Below are 23,002 nucleotides of genomic sequence, written 5' to 3' on the forward strand. Positions count from 1 at the left end.
ATCCCTTGGCCTGCACGTAGCCCAGGATGGCTTTAAATGCAGACCATCACACATTTCTAAACTTTCTTATAACATTATGAGATTTTTTTGTGTATGACTTTCTTTTTTTAGCTCATCAGCTATCATTAATGTTCGTGTATTTTATGTGTGGCCCAACACAATTCTTCTTCCAGTGTGGCCCAGGGAAGCCAAAAGATTGGACACTGCTGCTCTGCAGCCTCACCTTTACCTTGGTTTAGGTACAAACAAGAGTTATTGTGAAAGACAACCAGAGAAAGAATGAGAGAACACAGAATGAACAATGGCCCAAACTTTTACTCAAACCTGCTTAGGACCCAGATTGAAACAAAGCAATTCAAAAAGACAGACTGAAAAAAATGAGAAAATTTTTAATGTTATCTAATATTAGATAATATCAACAAATAATTTCTTATTTATTTGTTTATTTTTTATTATACTTTAAGTTCTAGGGTACATGTGCACAACGTGCAGGTTTGTTACATATGTATACATGTGCCACATTGATGTGCTGCACCCATTAACTAGTCATTTACATTAGGTATATCTCCTAATGCTATCCCTCTCTCCACCCCTACCCCACAACAGGGACTAAATGTCCGTTGTGTGATGTTCCCCTTCCTGTGTCCAAGTGTTCTCATTGTTCAATTCCCAACTATGAGTGAGAACATGCAGTGTTTGGTTTTCCGTTCTTGGGATAGTTTGCTGAGAATGATGGTTTCCAGCTGCATCCATGTCCCTAAAAAGGACATGACCTCATCCTTTTTAATGACTGCATAGTATTCCATGATGTATATGTTTCACATTTTCTTAATCCAGTCTGTCACTGATGGACATTTGGGTTGGTTCCAAGTCTTTGCTATTGTGAATAGTGCTGCAATAAACATACGTGTGCATGTGTCTTTATAGCAGTATGATTTGCAATCCTTTGGGTAAATATCCAGTAATGGGATGGCTGGGTCAAATGGTATTTCTAGTTCTAGATCCTTGTGGGATCGCCACACTATCTTCCACAATGGTTGAACTAGTTTATAGTCCCACCAACAGTGTAAAAGTGTTCCTATTTCTCCACATCCTCTCCAGCACCTGTTGTTTCCTGACTTTTTAATGATTACCATTCTAACTGGTGTGAGATTGTATCTCATTGAGGTTTTGATTTGCATTTCCCTGATGGCTAGTGATGGTGAGCATTTTTTCATGTGTCTGTTGGCTGCATAAATGTCTTCTTTTGAGAAGTGTCTGTTCATATCCTTTGCCCACTTTTTGATGGGGTTGTTTGTTTTTTTCTTGTAAATTTGTTTGAGTTCTTTGTAGGTTCTGGATATTAGCCCTTTGTCAGATGAGTAGATTGCAAAAATTTTCTCCCATTCTGTAGGTGGCCTATTCACTCTCACGGTAGTTTCTTTTGTTGTGCAGAAACTCTTTAGTTTAATTAGATCCCATTTGTCAATTCTGACTTTTGTTGCCATTGCTTTTGGTGTTTTAGACATGAAGTCCTTGCCCATGCCTATGTCTTGAATGGTATTGCCTAGGTTTTCTTCTAGGGTTTTTATGGTTTTACGTCTAACATTTAAGTCTCTAATCCATCTGGAATTAATTTTTGCATAAGGTGTAAGGAAGGGATCCAGTTTCAGCTTTCTACTTATGGCTAGCCAGTTTTCCCAGCACCATTTATTAAATAGGGAATCCTTTCCCCATTTCTTGTTTTTCTCAGTTTGTCAAAGATCAGATGGTTGTAGATGTGTGGTATTATTTCTGAGAGTTTTGTTCTGTTCCATTGGTCTGTATCTCTGTTTTCGTACCAGTACCATGCTGTCTTGGTTACTATAACCTTGCAGTATAGTTTGAAGTCAGGTAGCGTGATGCCTCCAGCTTTGTTCTTTGGCTTAGGATTGTCTTGGCAATGCGGACTATTTTATGGTTCCATATGAAATTTAAAGTAGTTTTTTCCAATTCTGTGAAGAAAGTCATTGTTAGCTTAATGGGGATGGCATTGAATCTATAAATTACCTTGGGTAGTATGGCCATTTTCATGATATTGATTCTTCCTATCCATGAGCATGGAATGTTCTTCCATTTGTTTGTGTCCTCTTATTTCATTGAGCAGCGGTTTGTAGTTCTCCTTGAAGAGGTCCTTCACATCCCTTGTAAGTTGGATTCCTAGGTATTTTATTCTCTTTGAAGTAATTGTGAATGGGAGTTCACTCATGATTTGGCTCTCTGTTTGTCTGTTATTGGTGTATAAGAATGCTAGTGACTTTTGCACATTGATTTTGTATCCTGAGACTTTGCTGAAGTTGCTTATCAGCTTAAGGAGATTTGGGGCTGAGATGATGCGGTTTTGTAAATATATAATCATGTCATCTGCAAACAGGGAAAATATGACTTCTTCTTTTCCTAATTGAATACCCTTTATTTCTTTCTCCTACCTGATTGCCCTGGCCAGAACTTCCAACGCTATGTTAAATAGGAGTGGTGAGAGAGGCCATCATCTCTGTCTTGTGCCAGTTTTCAAGGGGAATACTTCCAGTTTTTGCCCATTCAGTATGATATTGGCTGTGGGTTTGTCATAAAGAGCTCTTATTATTTTGAGATATGTTCCCTCAATACCAAATTTATTGAGAGTTTTTATCATGAAGGGCTGTTGAATTTTGTCAAAGGCCTTTTCTGCATCGATTGAGATAATCATGTGGTTTTGGTCTTTGATTTTGTTTATATGCTGGATTATGTTTATTGATTTGTGTATGTTGAACCAGCCTTGCATCCCAGGGATGAAGCCCACTTGATCATGGTGGATAAGCTTTTTGATATGCTGCTGGATTCAGTTTGCCAGTATTTTATTGAGGATTTTTGCATCGATGCTCATCAGGGATATTGGTCTAAAATTCTCTTTTTTTGTTGTGTCTCTACCAGGCTTTGGTATCAGGATGATGTTGACTTCATAAAATGAGTTAGGGAGTATTCCCTCTTTTTCTATTGATTGGAATCGTTTCAGAAGGAATGGTACCATCTCCTCTTTGTACCTCTGGTAGAATTTGGCTGTGAATCTGTCTGTTTCTGGACTTTTTTTGGTTGGTAGGCTATTAATTATTGCCTCAATTTCAGAGCCTGTTACTGGTCTATTCAGGGATTCAACTTCTTCTTGGTTTAGTCTTGGGAGAGTGTATGTGTCCAGGAATTTATGCATTTCTTCTAGGTTTTCTAGTTTATTTGCTTAGAGGTGTTTATAGTATTCTCTGTTGGTAGTTTGCATTTCTGTGGGGTCAGTGGTGATATCCCCTTTATCAATTTTTATTGCATCTATTTGATTCTTCTCTCTTTTCTTATTAGTCTTGTTAGCGGTCTATCAATTTTGTTGATCTTTTCAAAAAACCAGCTCCTGGATTCATTGATTTTTTGAAGGGTTTTTTGTGTCTCTATCTCCTTCAGTTCTGCTCTGATCTTAGTTATTTCTTGCCTTCCGCTAGCTTTTGAATGTGGTTGCTCTTGCTTCTCTAGTTGTTTTAATTGTGATATTAGGGTGTCAATTTTAGATCTTTCCTGCTTTCTCTTGTGGGCATTTAGTGCTATAAATTCCCCTCTACGCATTGCTTTAAATGTGTCCCAAAGATTCTAGTATGTTGTATCTTTTTTCTCATTGGTTTCAAAGAACATCTTTGTTTCTGCCCTCATTTCGTTATGTACCCAGGAGTCTTTCAGGAGCAGGTTGTTCAGTTTCCATGTAGTTGAGGCGGTTTTGATTGAGTTTCTTAATCCTGATTTCTAGTTTGATTGCACTGTGGTCTGAGAGACAGTTTGCTGTGATTTCTGTTCTTTTACATTTGCTGAGGAGTGCTTTACTTCCAACTATGTGGTCAATTTTGGAATAAGTGCGATGTGGTGGTGAGAAGAATGTATGTTCTGTTGATTTGGAGTGGAGAGTTCTGTAGATGTCTATTAGGTCTGCTTGGTGCAGCGATGAGTTCAATTCCTGGATATCCTTGTTAACTTTCTGTCTCATTGATCTGTCTAATGTTGACAGTGGGGTATTGAAGTCTCCCATTATTATTGTGTGGGAGACTAAGTCTCTTTGGAAGTCTCTAAGGACTTGCTTTATGAATCTTGGTGCTCCTGTATTGGGTGCATATATATTTAGGATAGTTAACTCTTCTTGTTGAATTGACCCCTTTACCATAATGTAATGGCCTTCTTTGTCTCTTGTGATCTTTGTTGGTTTAAAGTCTGTTTTATCAGAGACTAGGATTGCAACCCCTGCTTTTTTTTTTTTTTCCATTTGCTTGGTGGATCTTCCTCCATCCCGTTATTTTGAGCTTATGTGTGTCTCTGCACTGATGGGTCCCCTGGATACAGCAAATTGATGGGTCTTGACTCTTTATCCAATTTGCCAGCCTGTGTCTTTTAATTGGAGCATTTAGACCATTTACATTTAAGGTTAATATTGTTATGGATGAACTTGATCCTGCCATGATGATGTTAGCTGGTTATTTTGCTCATTAGTTGATGCAGTTTCTTCCCAGCATCAATGATCTTTACATTTTGTCATGTTTTTGTAGTGACTGGTACTGGTTGTTCCATGTTTAGTGCTTCCTTCAGGATCTCTTGTAGGGCAGGCCTGGTTGTGAAAAAATTTCTCAGCGTTTCCTTGTCTGTGAAGGATTTTATTTCTCCTTCACTTATGAAACTTAGTTTGGCTGGATATGAAATCCTGGGTTGAAAATTCTTTTCTTTAAGAATGTTGAATATTGGCCCCTATTCTCTTCTGGCTTGGAGAGTTTCTGCTGAGAGATCTACTGTTAGTCTGATGGGCTTCCCTTTGTGGGTAACCCGACCTTTCTCTCTGGCTGCCCTTAAGATTTTTTCCTTCATTTCAACTTTGGTGAATCTGACAATTATGTGTCTTAGAGTTACTCTTCTCAAGGAGTATCTTTGTGGCATTCTCTGTATTTCCTGAAGTTGAATGTTGGCCTGCCTTGCTAGGTTGTGGAAGTTCTCCTGGATAATATCCTGCAGAGTGTTTTCCACCTTGGTTCCATTCTCCCCGTCACTTTCAGGTACACCAATCAGACGTAGATTTGGTCTTTTCACCTAGTCCTATATTTCTCGGAGGCTTTATTCATTTCTTTTTACTCTGTTTCCTCTAAACTTCTCTTCTTGCTTCATTTCATTCATTTAATCCTCAATCACTGATACCCTTTCTTCTAGTTGATCGAGTTGGTTACTGAAGCTTGTGCATTTGTCAGGTGGTTCTCATGCCATGGTTTTCATCTCTGTCAGGTTGCTTAAGGACTTCTCTGCATTGATTATTGTAGTTAGTCATTCATCAAATCTTTTTTCAAGGGTTTTAGTTTCTTTGAGCTCTGTTCGTAATTCCTCCTTTAGCTCGGAGAAGTTTGATTGTCTGAAGTCTTCTCTCAATTCGTCAAAGTCTGTCTACATCCAGTTTTGTTCCATTGCTGGTGAGGAGCTGTGTTCCTTTGGAGGGGGACAGGTGCTCTGATTTTTAGAATTTCCAGCTTTTCTGTACTGCTTTTTCCCCATCTTTGTGGTTTTATCTACCTTTGGTCTTTGATGATGGTGACATACAGATGGAGTTTTAGTGTGGATGTCCTTTCTGTTTGTTATTTTTCCTTCTAACAGTCAGGACCATCAGCTGCAGGTCTGTTGGAGTTTGCTCAAGGTCCACTCCAGACCCTGTGTGCCCAGGTATCAGCAGCGGAGGCTGTGGAAGACTGAATACTGCTGAACAGCAAATGTTGCTGTCTGATCATTCCTCTGGAAGCTTTGTCTCAGCAGTGTACCCGGCCATGTGAGGTGTGAGGTGTCAGTCTGCCCCTAGTGGGGGATGTCTCCCTGTTAGGTTACTCGGGGGTCAGGGATCCACTTGAGCAGACAGTCTGTTTGTTCTCAGATCTGAAACTCTGTGCTGGGAAAACCACTACTCTTTTCAAAGCTGTCAGACAGGGCTATTTACATCTGCAGAGGTTTCTGCTGCCTTTTGTTTGGCTATGCCCTGTCCCTAGAGGTGGAGTCTACAGAGGCAGGCAGGCCTCCTTGATCTGCGGTGGGCTCCACCTAGTTCGAGTTTCCCGGCCGCTTGGTTTACCTACTTAAGCCTCAACAATGGCAGGCGATCTTCCTCCAGCCTTGCTGCCGCCTTGCAGTTAGATCTCAGACTGCTGTGCTAGCAATGAGGGAGACTCTGTGGGTGTGGGACCCTCCAAGCCAGGCACAGGATATAATCTCCTAGTGTGCCGTTTGCTAAGACCCTCGGTAAAGCACAGTATTAGGGTGATAGTGACCTGATTTTCCAGGTGTTGTGTGTCACGCTTTCCCTTGTCTAGGAAAGGGAATTCCCTTCCCCCTTGCATTTCCCAGGTGAGGCGATGCCTTGCTCTTCTTCGGCTCTCACTCGTTGGGCTGAACCCACTGTCCTGCACCCACTGTCCAACACACCTCAGTGAGATGAACCTGGTACCTCAGTTGGAAATGCAGAAATCACCTGTCTTCTGTGTGGCTCACGCTGGGAACTGGAGGCTGGAGCTGTTCCTATTCGGCCATCTTGGTGCAGATCAACAAATAATTTCTTTAATTTTACAAGATGTTAATAATGTCATAGTGGTTATGGTAGAAAATGTTTTATTTTTTTAGAGATACATACGGAATTATATATGGATATGTCGTGATATCGGGTATGTGCTTTAAAATACTCTAGCCCAAATGGAGAAACTAAAAAATCATAAAAATAGAGAAGAAAAAATAAACTTTAAAAACGTGGAAAAATTGTGATGGTTGAATGTAGGTGAGTTGTATATAAGGATTATACTATTTTTATCTATGTTTGCATATTTTAAACTATTTATAATACAGCATTTTTAAAATCTCACTGAAAATGAGCCCAGATACTAAATCAATAATTCAGAAAGATTGAATGCTAATAAATATCTCAGCAAAATCACAAATAAATAGCCTTCATAAAACTGACTCTAAAGCAAAAGAAGTAAGAAATATGATCGGAATTGGTGAATATGAAAAATCATTTTTAAAAACTTTTGGAAATAAAATAAAATCACAAAATCAGTAAGCAGGATAAATTCTAGGCTGCAGACTATATAACACAAAGAAGTAAAATAAATTACAAGAGAGTATGAAAGAATTAATTTTGTAGGAATTCCAGAGAAATTAAAATTTCAAGAGCAGTTAAGAGATAAGAATAAAATGGGAGGATTTTAAAATTAGACCAAAAAAAAAAAAAAAAAAAGGACCAACAGAATAAAATGGGCAAAATGGCACAAAAACAGTGTTTGAGAATACGTACTTAAGAACCATTATAGAAAAGCTAGAGTGAGGACTCACATTGAAACATGACTCAGAATCAAATGATATAAATAAAATGACATATAGTGGGAAGCTGCAACCATCAAAGATAGAAAGAAAAATCCTTAAAGTTAGCACACTGCAAAGGTACATTCCTGATTGTATCAGTTAATCATTATTGAACACATTTCTTATTTTTGTTGTTGTTGTTTTTTTTTAATAGTGACTCTATCAAATAAGGCTTTAAAAAATCATTTATTTCAATAGGAATGAGATATATAGAAGTAGACAGTACAGGTCTAAATAGAGTGGGTTCACAATGCCATGAAATACCTAGCCTCCTTAAGTATGATTTTAAAAAGAAAACAATAAAGTGTATTTTGAGAAAATATGCAGTGCCATTAATAAATTAAGTAATTATGTAGAAGTGTCAGAGGCATTGGAACCAGAGCGTGTGACTCCATTTTTAATAGGGGCTGGGTAAAATGAGGCTGAGACTTGCTGGGCTGCATTCCCAGCAGGTTAGGTATTTTTAGTCATAGGATGAGTTAAGAGGCCTGCACAAGATACAAGTCCCAAAAACCCTGCTGATAAAACAGGATGCCATAAAGATACCAACCCAAAACCTGCAAAATCAAGACGGCAAAGAAAGTGATCTCTGGTCATTCTCACTTCTCATTACATGCTAGTTATAATGCATTAGTCTGCTAAAAGAGACTCCCACCAGCACCATGAAAGTTTACAAATGCCATGGCAACATCCAGAAGTTACCCTATATGGTCTAAAATTGGGAGGAACACTCAGTTCCATTTCTCACCCCTTTCCAGAAAAACTTATGAATAACCTACCCCTTGTTTAGCATTTAATCAAGAAATAACCAAAACAATAGCTAACCAGCAGCACTCAGAGTTACTATGTCTATGGAGTAGCCATTATTTTATGCCTTTACCTTAATAAACTTGCTTTCACTTTACTCTGTGGACTTGCACAAAATTCTTTCTTGTGTGAGATCTAAGAATCCACTCATGGGTTCTGGATCAGGACCCCTCTCCAGTAACAGAAGCGAGTATCATGTTTGGAAAATAATAGTACTAAAAATATAGTAATAATTATTCAGTAGGTGCCTACTGGAGTGTCTGACATATAGTTAGCTGTTTAATACATTGCAAAAATTGTTATAATGTTCTTCTCCAAATATTTAAAAAGACCATAAACAAACTACATTATTTATAAAATTTGGCAAATAATTTTCTTAAAAGAAATCATTAAGAAGAGTTGCTTGGCCAGGCAAGGTGGCTCATGCCTGTAATCCCAGCACTTTGGGAGGCTGAGATAAGTGGATCACTTGAGGTCAGGAGTTTGAGATCAGCCTGGCCAACATGGTGAAACCCAGTCTCCACTAAAAATACAATAAAAATTAGTCGGGCCCCGGTTGTGTGCACCTTTAGTCCCAGCTATTCAGGAGACTGAGGCAGAAGAATTGTTTGAACCCAGGAGGCAGAGGTTGCAGTGAGCCGAGATCATGCCACTACACTCCAAACTGGGGGACAGAGTGAGACATCGTCTCAAAAAAAAAAAAAAGGAGTTGCTCAAAGCCATTTATTTACTATCAGATAGATATTAAAGGAGAAGGTTTTGATTGTGGTAGAGTCTTCTTAACTAAGGCCCAAATGCAATTTTTTCATCTCACATCATTCCAGTAGCCAGTATGGCTTTCTGCTAATAGTATATAATGTATCATAGCTACACACTATGGTACGGACAATAAGTCTACATTTATTTCAGAGGAATTTAAAGATAAGCATCATTCTTGTTTTTTTATTTTTTTCATTCTTCCTTAACTTTAAGCAAGCATTGAATAGAAAGAATGCTGCAAACCCTAAGACTGTGAAAGAACATTGACAAGCAAAGCTTGCCATAGTTGGTTTTCTTTAATGAATCAGTTTTGTTGTGCATTTTTTTCTTTTGATTTCTAAAATTTAAAACTGGAGTTATCTGAGTGTTAGCAGTGAGGAATCACTGTGGGCCTATGGCAACTTGATTCTTACCTCCTCAGAGTAAAGAATTTGACTGAGGGGCATAAGGCAGAGTGAGAGACTGAGACAAGTTTAAGAGCAGGAGTGAAAGTTTATTGAAAAGTTTTAGAGCAGGAATGAAACAAAGTATACTTGGAAGAAGGCCAAGTGGGCAACTTGAGAGATCCAAAGGCACTGTTCATCCCTTGACTTGGGGTTTTATACATTGGCATGGTTCTGGGGTTTCTGTTTTTCTTCCCTTGATTTTTTTCTTGGGGTAGGCTGTCTGCATATGCAGTGACATGCCAGCACTTGGGAGGGGCCACATGCACAGTGTGTTTATTGAAGTTGTGTGCATGCTCATTTGAGGCATTTGTCCCTTACCAGTGGAGCATTGCTAGAGGAAGGTCATATACTGGTTAAATTCCCCCATTTTGCCTCTCAGTGTGCATGCTTGAACCCTCTTGCCCAACTCCTTGAGATCTTATCAGGAAGCTGCTGATCACCAGCTTCAGGTGTTTTCTGTCTATTGACAGACTACCTTTCCTTGGTGCTGGCTGTGATCAAATATTACTTTTAAGAGACAGTATAACAACTCCCTGACCATTACCTGATGGTCAGCAGATATTCTGGGAGGACGGGGGACATCACCTGCCCTGCTCATATCTGCTTAGTTACCTACTGTAATAAGAGGTTTCTTTTGTTATTGTTGCTGCTGTTGTTCTGATTACTACTATTGATTTACATTATAAAAGGTTCTTGTGCCACTTTAAACATTATTTTGTAACCTAACACAAACCTTAATCAATAATTGAAACATTTAACTAAGCCATATCTGTAACTCCATTTTTTAACTTTTTACTAGATTTTTAAAATTTATGTTTGCAAAATCTATTATGATAATGTCAGAGCTCCTTGTTCATATTTGATTATATGAGATAAAAGTTTGAATATTTCATGCTTCACGTAATCTCTTATGCTGACAGGTTCATGAAGGGCCAGCTTGCAGGTCAAATAAGTAGTAATCCAACCAGAGGTTTTAAACAGATACTTCCAATCTCAGACTATCCGATTTTTATATATATGCAAATTACTATGTTTTAATGATACTACAGTGTACTAATATAATACATTAGTCTTTTTTTCTTGGCATATTGCTTTCCAGAGTTCATATGATAGAGCAATTTTTACCTATTTATTATGGAAAATAAAAATGACAGTGATAAACTGAATACACTTCAGTTTTAAGTTTACCTTGCAAAATACTAGCAATATTTTCTTAGAAACTATAATTTAGTTCTAACATAGGAAATAATCCATACATTAAAACTAAAACATAAAATATTTAATCTTTTCAGATTTTTGACATTAGAATAGTAACTGCAACAAAAATATAGCCTATTAAGAAAATAGTATATGACTTTCAGTTTCAGCTCTAACATATGACTTGGAAGTTGTCACTCCTCTTCTTAAGAAGGAACGAATTGGATAAACTGAAAATCAATGAGTTTTCTTGAACCTATCAAAGAACTGAGATTTCAGTGCGGCTTCTTCAAACATCTAGAGAGATAGAAGCATCCAGAGAGTTATAACAGAAGCCACTTCTAAAGCCATAAACTGGTAGGAAAACAGAAATAGCAATTGTGATAAATTTCTGCAGACTAAGTGTGGACAAGAACGAGAGTGAGAAACTCTTGGGGTTGTAGTTGGAAAGGCTCCCCCATACTTCTGTAGGCTTTACTTCTAGTAACTTCACTGATTTCTTATAGATTTAAAATCCTCTCATGGCTTTGGTTAGGTGAGGGGATAATAAAGTAGTTAAAAAATGTACCAACAGCTTCTCCATAACAAAGGACTACTCTTTAGAGAAAAATACTTTGCCAGAGCCTTATCTCAGCTGGGAAAGGGAAGTCATCAGGTTTAAGTCTCCCTGAACTTTCCTGCTCCATCTAGGGAAAAAAAGCCACTATAGTCAACAGACATTAGGGCTTCAAGGAAAAAGATTAAGAACGTTGCAGCCAGCCAAGAAAGTAAGAAACAGGAGAAGATAAAGCGATACTACTGCAGAAACACTTATGAAGTTCACAGCTCCAAGACGCAAGGTTCACATAAAGACTGAGGTTTAATCAGAATATTACAAAACATTCTCCTATGTCTTGCCTTACCATAGCACTAACAAAGTTCCACTATTATAATAGCTGATTATAGCTGAAAGAGCTTCTAGCACAGGCTCTACTTTGAGAATACAACTTAGGGAAACCAAAGTCAAGATGCAGGAGAAAAACAGGAACACGAAGTAATTTGAAGTATCTGACACCTATAGCTACCACACACATTTAACTGTTCAACCAATGGCCAGATTGACAACTGCTATTTAACTCAGTTTTTATTACTTGATACAGTATGCCCTGCTCTCAGTAAAAAAAATTATAATTCATGCCAAAGGTAAGAAAAATCACAGTTTAAAGACACAGAGCAATAATCAGAAGCAGAATAATATGACACAGATATTAAAATTACTAGACAAGGAATTTTCAATAACTGTCATTAACATAGTGAGTGCCTTAAATAAAACAGTAGACATCATGTAAGAATAAATGGGTAATGTAAGCACAAAAAATGATACTCTAAGAAAGAATCAAAAGAAAAGTATAAATTATTAGGGGTCCTTTGTGGCTCCATTCAAATTTTAGGATTTTCTTTTATATTTCTGTGAAGAATGTCATTGGTATTTTGATAGAAATTTCATTGAATCTACAGATTGATTTGGGTAGTATGGATATTTTAACAAGGTTAATTCTCTCAATATATGCATGTGATATCTTTTCATATTTGTTATTAGTATCATCTTCAATTTCCTTATCAGTATCTTATAGTTTTTATTGTAAAAATTATTCATTTTCTTGATTAAATTTATTCTCAGGTTTTTTTCGTAGCTATAGTAAATGAGATTGTTTTCTTGATTTCTTTTTCAGATAGTTTATTACTGGCATGCAGAAATGCTACTGACTTTTGTAGAATTTTATATCCTGCAATTCTTCTGAATTCTTTTATTTGTTCTTTTTCGGTGGAATTTTTAGGGTTTTCTACATATAAGATAATGTTAGCTGCAAGTAAGGACAGTTTGATTTTCCCATTTCCAATGTAGATGCCCTTTATTTATTTATGTTGCTTAATTGCTCTGGCTAGGACTTTGAGTACTGTGTTAAAAAAAGGAGTTCAAGTGGGTGTCCTTGTCTTGCTTCACATCTTAGAGAAAAACTTTCAACTTTTTTCTGTTCAATATGAAGTTAGTTGTGGGTTTGTCATAATGGTCTTTATTCTGTTGAGGTATGTTTCTTCTATACCTAGAGTTTTGAAAGTTTTTATCACCAAGTCATGTTGAATTTTATCAAATGCTTTTTCTGCATCTATTAAAATCGTATGATTTTTTGCTTGATTATGTTAATGTGATGTGTCACATTTATTGATGTATGTACAGTGTACCATCCTTGCATCCCTGGGACGAATCTCATTTGATCACAGTGAATAATTTGTTTAATGCACTGGTGAATTTGGTTTGCTTATAGTTTTTTGAATGTGTCAGCTCCCAGAAAGAGCTTGCTGGCCATGAGAAATCGATGCCCACAGCTAAAGCTGATTTTGCTCTGTCTCTTCTCTATGTGAGCAAAGCATTATTCTATTCAGTGCTTGACTGCATTGTGTTTGTCTTGGCAACTCTGATACCAAGATGTAGTAGGTAGAAGTATGCAGACTTCTATTTGAGGTACTTCTATTGAGAGGTACTCAGCATGTGGGCACGCACACACAAACACACACAAAGATGTGCTTATGTTAAAATGACAAAAGAGGCAAATGAAAGAACTTCCAATAGCCAAAGCTGGATCAATTTGAACAACAAAATAAATGAGGTAATATTTATACAAAATAGTAGTGTTTATACAAAATATACTAATATACAAAATAGATATATATGATTCGTACTAAGTATCATTCAATGAATAAATAAAGGAGATGAGACAAAACTCCCATGTAGAAGAAATTTTGAATAATTTATGGAGACACATTGTCCTCAACTCCTTAAGTGTGGGCTGTGCATAATGCCTTCTTTTCAAATAAGTATAGAAATGAGAGGGGAAAGAGTAATTTTTCATTGGAGAAACCTGACAAACACTACTACAGCCAGGTGATCAACATTAACATCAACAGTGGTGAATCATGTGGATAGTATGTAACTTTGATGATATGATGTGATAATAATGGCACTTTACCTCTGTGGTCTTTTTCCCCAATACCCATAACCCCAGTCTACTCATGAAAATAATATTAAACAAATTGCAATTGAGGGACATTCTACAAAATACCTGATCAGTACTTCTCACATTGCTAAGGTCATCAAAAACTAGGAAAGTCTAAGAAACTGTCGTAGGCAAGAATATCCCAAATATAATGTTTGATATTCTGAATCGAGTCTTGAAACATAAAAAATAACCATATGTAAAAACAAAGAAAAATATGAATAAAGTATCAATAATGGTTCTTTACTTGTGAGAAATGTATCATACTAATGTAAGATATTATTAATAGGGAACACCATGTGTTCGGTATGTGGGAAATCTGAATTATCTTTGCAACTTTTCTGTATATCTAAAACTAGTCTAAAATAAAAACTTGACTTTAAAAATACTATATGTACAAAGTACATTGAGAATGTGCTTAAATTATGTAATGTATTTGACAAAGTAAAGAAAATTTTTCCTGAAGTTAAAAATTCTGAAATATAAAATATATTTAAATGTAGAAATATAGTAATTGACTTCATTAACATGTAACTTATTCTAATTGAACGGTATTATGTCAGTAGAAACCAGCTTTAGCAGATAGAATATTTTTTAATTGTCAGTTTTAGTACTCAGATAATATTGACCAGTTTTTCTTGAATTATAGATATTAAAAATATTTGATACGAGTTGCAAAGGGAGTAATTATTTCATCCCTTTTTTGTGTGTTTCTGGATATAAAATACAAAGTTGCTTCTTTCTGACATTAATGATAGTTTTATTTCTTTGTGCCTCAAGTAGGGCTGCTTCCCTTAACTTGCTTAAATCCCCTACAGAAGAGAAGACAGACAGAAATGTATCCAATACAAGCATTAATAATTGTGATAAAATCAAATTTATTTAAGTAAGCCTTTCTGGGAATGAGTCACTTTGAAAAGGTCTATATTATTTTCTTCATCTAGGTACCTGTTTAACCAAATAATTGAATACACAAACCTTTTTTTCAAGACTTAGAGTAAACTTGAAATTTTAAAATTAAACTAATTATAAATATCTATTATATTATCATTAGGAAATTATTACTGCTATAAAATAATACATTAATTTATAAAAGCACTTTACCCTTTATTGCAAGATTTTGCTTTAAATTTTACCTAAGAGAAAATCCTTAAAATAAACATACAGATCTCTGAAAAAATTTTCATGAGAGTGTCTACCTACTTTCAGTGTAACATAAAGACAAGAGAGCAATTCTCATATTATTGTATTACTGTAGATTAATTCATGAAACCTTGCATAATGTCACAGAGCCTGTGAGCATTAGAGCTTTAGAGCTGAGATATGAAACCAGGCCGTCTGGCTCCAGAGTCTGTGCTTTCAACCACTCTACTCTCTCCAGGACGCAAACTGATTGTTGTTAAGTCTTAAAGTCTTGTTAATTAAGAGAGATGACAAACAAAAGACAGGAAGAAACATAAAGCCCATATTTTAGGGGTCCTTCTGGGTGTGTCCTGAGGTTGATAATGTATGATTAAGGGATCCAAATGTTCTTCCCTTGGAAACCCATTCTCAGTGTTTCTTGAAGTGATTCTTAGGGTTTGAGGGAAAGTAGGGGGTATTCCATTAAGGCTAAAATAATCAGGACATTTCAGAGCCTGACTGAAAAATGGCAAAATTCTATTGATTATAAAGAATCAGAATGAGTTGTCAGCATGAGACATGTGATATATGTAACAAAGAGTGCACATGCTGTCATCCTCACTTGGGTTACAGCAAGAAGTAGTGACAACCTTGCCAACATGAGGTGTACTACTTACTCTTTTGTTATCAAGTATCAGGGGAAAATCTCTGGATAGCAACATCATTTGTCAGCCGAAGTTTTCTAAGTATGAGGGAAAATCTCAGGCCTAAATTAACATGTAAGCTCCCTCTAGTCTGACCCTCTTGTATTCCCTTGATGCTATAGGTTAAATGTTTGTGTCTCCTCAAAAAATCCATATGTTGGAATCCAAACCTCAAGCTGATGGTGTTAGAAAGTGGGACCTCTTGGCGGTATTTGAGTTATGAGGGTGGAACCATCATAATTGGGATTAGTGTCTTCATAGAAAAAGAGCGACCACAGAAAGCTAGCTCACCTCTTCCAATGTGTGAGGACACAGATAAAAGAATGAGAAAGGGCACCTTCACCAGAAATTGAATCTGCTTACACTTTGATCTTGAGTTCACAGATTCCAGAACTGTGAGACAACAATTTTTTGTTGATTATAAGGTACCCAGTTGATGGTATTTTGTTATAGCAGCCTGAATAGACTAAAATACTTCATGTTTATGGCAACTCCTCAGTCCTTTTCGGTCTCTTGAATTTCTTCAAATTTCTATACTGTTCAAAAGGCATTTTAATCACTTTGACTTCATTTCTTTTTCTCCAGTTAAAATGGAGTTTTCATTCCTATACACCAATAACAAGACAAACAGAGCCAAATCATGAGTGAACTCCCATTCACAATTGCCACAAAGGGAATAAAATACCTCAGAATGCAACTGACAAGGGATATGAAGGACCTCTTCAAGGAGAACTACAAACCACTGCTCAAGGAAATGAGAGGATACAAAAAAATGGAAAAACATTTCATGTTCATGGATAGGATGAAGCAATATCGTGAAAATGGACATACTGTCCAAAATAATTTATAGATTCAATGCTATCCCCATCAAGCTACTATTGACTTTCTTTAGGGAATTAGAAAAAGCTACTTTAAATTTCATATTGAACCAAAAAAAAAAAGCCCACACAGTCAAAAAATCCTAAGCAAAAAGAACAGAGCTGGAGGTATCACACTACCTGACTTCAAACTATACAACAAGGATATAGTAACCAAAACTGCTTGGTACTGGTACCAAAACAGATATATAGACCAATGGAACAGAACAGAGCCTTCAGAAATAATACCACACATCTACAACCATCTGATCTTTGACAAACCTGACAAAAACAAGCAACGGGAAACAGATTCCCTATTTAATAAATGGTGTTGGGAAAACTGGCTAGCCATATGCAGAAAACTGACCTCTTCCTTACACCTTATACAAAAATTAACTCAATATGGATTAAAGACTTAAAGAAGGACCTAAAACCATAACAACCCTAGAAGAAAATCTAGGCGATATCATTCAGGATATAGGCATGGGAAAAGACTTCATGACGAAAACACCAAAAGCAATGGCAACAAAAGCCAAAATTGACAAATGGGATCTATGTAAACTAAAGAGCTTCTGCACAGCAAAAGAAACATCTTCAGAGTGAACAGGCAACCAAAGAATGGGAGAAAATTTTTGCAATCTATCCATCTGACAAAGGGCTAATGTCTAGAATCTACAAAGAAACAATGGGCTCCTGAATCAAGCAGAACAACAGGCTATCATCTGTATTTGAGTGGAATCACTGGCTGAGCTTTGTGCCTGGGCTGTGCTCTGTAATTAGGCAGGGCCTTAATTTAGGCTCCACAGGGAGGAGACTGGGCTTTGCAGCAAGGCAGGGCTTTGCTCCATGGCCAGGAAGGTTGCTTACCAGGTGTATTAGTCCATTTTCATACTGCTATAAAGAACGGCCTGAGACTGTGTAATTTATAAAGGGAAGAGGTTTAATTGACTCACAGTTCACAGTTCAGCATGGCTAGGGAGTCCTCAGGAAACTTACAATCAAGGTAGAAGGTGAAGGGGAAGCAAGTCGCCTTCCTCACAGGGCAGCAGGGAGGAGAAGTGGCAAGTGAAAGGGGAAGAGCCCCTTATAAAACCATCGGATCTTGTGAGAATTCATTCACTATCACGAGAACAGCATGGGAGAAACCAGCCCCATAATTCAATTACCTCCACCTGGTCTCTCCTTCGACATGTGGGGATTATGGTGATTACAATTCAAGATGAGATTTGGGTGGGTACACAGCCAAACCATATCACCAGGCTTTCTTATTAGGTGCATCTGCAGGCTATGCTCCTTGATTGAACAGGGCTTCTGACTTGGCTTCCTGCCAATCCAGAACCACACTCTGGGCTCTGAAAATGGGCAGAATTTCTCCTTGGGTTCTTTGGTCAGGCAGGACTACAGTCTATATTCTGCAGTTGTATAGGGTTGCTGAATGGGCTACCTGCTCAAGAAATGCCAATAGCAATGCTACAAGGTTGGGTTGGACCATTGACTACGGACCCCAGCTGGGGAGTACTGAGCCACTGAATCAACTCTGAAGGTAGGCAGATGTAGCCAGAATGGTTGCATTCTGGCTACATCACACTGCCTGCAGGGATACAATGCCTCTGCCAAGATCCATGTGCTGACTGCTGTAAATGCACCCCCTTTCGTTGTTCCTATGTGACTGCAAGTATTCTAGTTCCCCCAGTGCTCTCTGTGAAGAAGGATAGAAGTGGCCCTTCCAGAAGGCACGTCAATATGCTTGGGAAGCTGTATATTGTTCTTGGGTTCTCCTTTCCCCACTGGACAAACTCTAGGCCTAAGGAAATCTCTCAGTGTGGGCTGTGCCAGCCTGGGGCAGGGAAAACACAGTGAAGGGGGAAGTATTCCTCTCACTTTTCTAATGTGGCTTTATGGGGCTTTTTGCAGTTTTAATGATGCCTCACAGATTCTGGGATTTTCACAGAGGCATTATTGTCAGTGACTAGTTTCTGGTTGGTATTTCTATGAGGAGAATTAGAGGTAGGACCTTCTATCCCACTATCTTGCTGATGTCACTCTCTAATGGTTACCTCCTAAAAAGTGGTTATGCTCATGAAGCATTTGATAAAATAATAATCCAAGGAGATTTTCTAGAATATGTTTATCATATACTTCTATTTTTTAAAATTAGTCTATATGAGGCCTTAAATTACACCCAATTTTTAAATATGGGAAATTGAGAACAATTAGCATAGAAATATTGGCAAAAATATACCATGTGAGTGTAAAGTAAGACACAATGTGCTAACCAACTCTTGCTCACAGGCAAATGGAAGTAATTATAAGCCACTTAATCAAGACCTAAATCCAATTTTAAGCTGGGGAGAACAGAGACTCAGAACCAGGGATACAGCATGAAATATTATTACTAGAGTTGTCTTATGAGAAAGGATAATGCCTTAACTCTAATATTCATGAGTTTTAAAGGGCCATCTGGTGGGATTAATTAATCCAGAGCTTCCATCTGACAACAATTAAAAATCACAAGCTAAGGAGATAGAAGTTGAAATTCAACTATTATAAAGAGGAACAAAAGAAAGGGGAAAAATGACAGTTAACTGGAGAGAAGATCAATTTTAAAAGTCTCATTCTTCCTGTAGAATTTAAAATTTCAGAGCTTGAGTAGGTTTTTTAACACAGAGACCAAAAATTGGCTCCAAGCAATCAAGGAGGGCAGGAACCAAAGTTGAAGATGGTTCTTTCTTTCTTTCTTTTTTTTTTTTTCTTTCTTTCTTTCTTTCCTTTCTTTTTCTTTTCTCTTTCTTTCTTTCTTTTTCTTTTCTTTTTGTCTCTTTCTTTCGTTCTTTCTTTCATTCGTTCTTTCTTTCCTTCCTTCCTTCCTTCCTTTCTTCTTTCTTTTTCTCCTTCCTTCCTCCCTCCCTCCCTCCCTTACTTCATTCCTTCTTTCTTCCTTCCTTCCTTCTTTCTCTATTTTTTTTTTTTTTTTTGAGACAGAGTTTTGCTCTTGTTGCCCAGGCTGGAGTGCAATGACATGATCTTGGCTCACTGCAACCTCCATCTCCTGGGTTCAAGTGATTCTCCTGCCTTAGCCTCCCAAGTAGCTGGGATTACAGGCATGCGCCAACACAACTGGCTAATTTTGTATTGCTAGTAGAGATGGAGTTTTGCCATTTTGGTCAGGCTGGTCTCAATCTCCTGACCTCAGGTGATTCACCCACCCTGGCCTCCCAAAGTGCTGCGATTACAGGTGTGAGCCATCATGCCCAGCCAATGGAGGTGTTTTCTCAAGCTATGGATCTGACTGGTTCAATAATTTGTTGTACTGTGAATAAGAACACCCCATACATTTGGGAAATTAGAAATATAATGTCTAAGATGAATAAAATAGTTCCAATTAGTAAAATGACACCTCAATTGAGAAAATAGAGAAAGAGAGCAGGAGAAGAGATGAGAGAGAGAGGTCCCATTACTGAGATTTTGCATTTCATTTAGTATGTTTAATTTCTCAACAATCTTAAAAGTTATATACTTTGCTTGTTTTAATGACAAGGAAACAGAAGCTTAGAACAGGTAAGTGAATTTCTCAAAGGTAGATAGCAGATCTGCCTAATTCTATACTCTGTGCAACCTTGTGAATGTATTACATAGTAAAACCACAAAGTCTTGCTCTAGCAGAGTGAAAAGAAATCTTTATCGTTTATAGAGACTGGCATGTGGCAGAACTGCTTAAGAATTTGATAAATGAAATAAATAAATATCGAAGCTGCTGACATTTATTAATGCTGAAGGGTGAGCATCTAAAATAAATAATTGTTTGCTTAACAGAGCAGCTTCATTAGTTTTGGGTAGTATGAAATCAGATCCTGAGCTTAGAGTTGGTGAAGTGAAGAAGTGCATAACTCTGCATAAGAAAGAAATGGGGGCCGGTTGTGGTGGCTCACGCCTGTAATCCCAGCACTTTGGGATGCCAAGGTGGGTGGATCACCTGAGGTCAGGAGTTCAAGGCCAGCCTGGCCAACATGGTGAAACCCCATCTGTACTAAAATTATAAACATTAGCCAGGTGTTGTGGCACACACTTGTAATCCTAGCTGCTCAGGAGGCTGAGGCAGGAGGATCACTTGAACCCGGGGAGGTGGAGGTTGCAGTGAGCCGAGATAGCATCATTGCACTCCAGCCTGGGTGACAAGTGCAAAACTCCATATCAATCAATCAATCAATCAATCAATCAATCAATAAACAAACAAATAAATAAATAAAATAATAAAAAGGGGATTTTAGCACTTGGAGGAGGGATTCCTGGAGAGAAAGATATTTAACAACTCAAGAAAATGTAAGTAAGAGTTACAGCTTAAGAGTAGAAATGTTGAGAAATTTTGGATTGCATTTTAGGGTGGTCATGTTTAATATTCCACTGCATATTATTGCTTGTAATCCTCTTCTGTTACTCTCAAACCTACCTTTAGGAAAAGTTCGTTAAAAAAATCTTTGTATCAGTAAAACTTTGTGAGAATAAAAGAATCTGAAGAACATTCTGACTGATTTGAAGAAACACGTGAAACAATTAGCATCTTAAGGGGCAGAAGTAATAACAGGTAGGAAGCAAGTCAGACTAGACTGACCCGGTAGAGATGACACCCTAGGAAACACTAAAATATTAGATGAGACTTTCTACAGCATGAGGCTGGGAGATACAAGGCAACATCTTAGAACACTAAAGCAAAGAGCAACCTCAGAAGGCTGAAGGATACAGAGATATTTGAGCTACACAAGAAAAGGTGCTGCCACCCTAAGGTAATTCTCTAAGTGTTGGAAATGAATTTTTGAAAGATAGGATCAATATTACCTAGTTCTGGACAATAGCCCAGTTAATGAGGGGCTGATGCTGTTTCTGATGGTGCCTCATTTGCCAGTCTGCAGAAATGAGATTATGAGCGTTTATGGCAAACCTCACCATCTCAAACATTTAAATTTTTCCAGTCATAAATTCATAGTATTCTAAGAATGTTCCACAATGTATCATTTCAAAAATAGATGCAAAAGTGATAACATAGATGTAAATTTGTATCACTTCTTTTGTCAGAAAAAAAATGAATTCTTAAAAATACTGTCTATGAATATTTCTGAGTAATGCTCATGGAAGCACTGAGGTAAATGAATTTTGGTTTAGAAACCAAAAACTCTTCTGTAATATGCTTTTTCAAAATCTGTGACTGTTAACTACATAAGAGAAATTATATTAAAAATGAAAAGGTTATTTAACAAGCTAGTGAGTGACTTTTTTTTTTTTTTTAAACTGATGAAGTCTGTCTTTTGGGAACACTACAGGGCAAACAAACTTCTGATTGATTAATGACTGATGCAATAAAATTAATACACTCCTGTAAGTTACATGAAGCACAGGTCCAAGGAACAGATGGTTGAATATATCTGTGGAGCCACACTGACAAACTGCAGATAAAGACTCAATGAAACTATTAAAATAAATTTATATATGTCAAACATCTGCTCTTTTATAGCTAGTACAATAAGTAACAGAACAGCAATGGAATCAATTTTGTCCCCAAAATAATTGTTACATTGTTTAAATTTTGACATTGGACAGATGTTTAAAGGTGATCTCTTGATTAACATATATAAATATATAGGATTATTCCTTTTGCAAAAACTTAAATAAATTAAAAGAATCAGAACAAAAGGTGGTAGCTAATTTTTCTCACCTGTGTATTTCTCAGATACTCAGTGCTATATTTTATACATATTACTCACAAAGCAGTAACAGTTTTGTCTTCTTACCACATTAAAAACATTTCATCTTTTGCAGAACTGACTTTACCACTCTTTATGCTGTTGACTTGCAGGCATCAGTGTCTATTGGTGGATATCAAGTTCAGTCCATATGGTCAAAGATAGGTGATAGATTGTTTTAAAATTCTAAATGAATTCAAGAGAGATTTGTTGTCAAAGGGAAGATAAAAAATTACTGTAATTGTATGTTTCCACAGTGCTGTTACTTTTCACAATCTCTTTAAAAACTCCTATTAATTTATGTGAATTTTAAAGTACACTAAAAGAATATCTCACTAAATATATTGATGAGTACAATTGAAATACATTATGGAATTTTATCTAAATGTATTACCATTTTCTATAATACTGTGAATTTGGTTAGGAAGAAGCAATTAGAGTATATTCAGAATATTTACAACATAGTTCATTATTTTTTTTTACATTAGGTGATTAGTTATGCCTCATGACACCTATTATATCTATTTTATCAAATTTGGAGGGGCAGATATTAAGTTGCCTAGCTACGGCCTTCAATTAATATATTTTCTAGGATAGTTCAACCTAATTAGCATGATGCTAAGAGATTATCAAAAGCTTTTCTATTTTGCTAATGACGAAAATTTAGCTACCTCTTTTCCACAGTGCTAGTAAATTGAAAATGGCAAAATAATCTATACATTGTCCTATTAATGAGATACAATCACAAGCAACTGATTTCCAAAAGTGTTAAATTCTTTTTAATATTATTCCAACATATCTACAATTTACTAGGGTTAATTTTATAATATAATATTTTGGAATACAATTTTGATAGAATTCTAATTTAATAATTAAAAAATTTTAGAATGTATAGGCAATTTTTTAAAAAGTTGTGTTTCTACTTTTTGTACTGTTCTA

General features: G+C 36.7%; 1 long non-coding RNA gene across 1 annotated transcript in view; it reads right to left on the reverse strand.

The window, feature by feature from the left end:
- Nucleotides 1-23,002, reverse strand: part of LOC117064425 — a 77,086-nt gene that overhangs the window by 13,983 nt on the left and 40,101 nt on the right. The window contains exon 2 of the long non-coding RNA XR_004429449.1: nt 22,112-22,249. This is a non-coding gene — a long non-coding RNA (uncharacterized LOC117064425). The remainder of the gene's footprint in view (nt 1-22,111; nt 22,250-23,002) is intronic.

This window comes from Trachypithecus francoisi, unplaced genomic scaffold (assembly GCF_009764315.1).
Source record: "Trachypithecus francoisi isolate TF-2019V2 unplaced genomic scaffold, Tfra_2.0 Lachesis_group2, whole genome shotgun sequence".
Lineage (NCBI taxonomy): Eukaryota > Metazoa > Chordata > Mammalia > Primates > Cercopithecidae > Trachypithecus > Trachypithecus francoisi.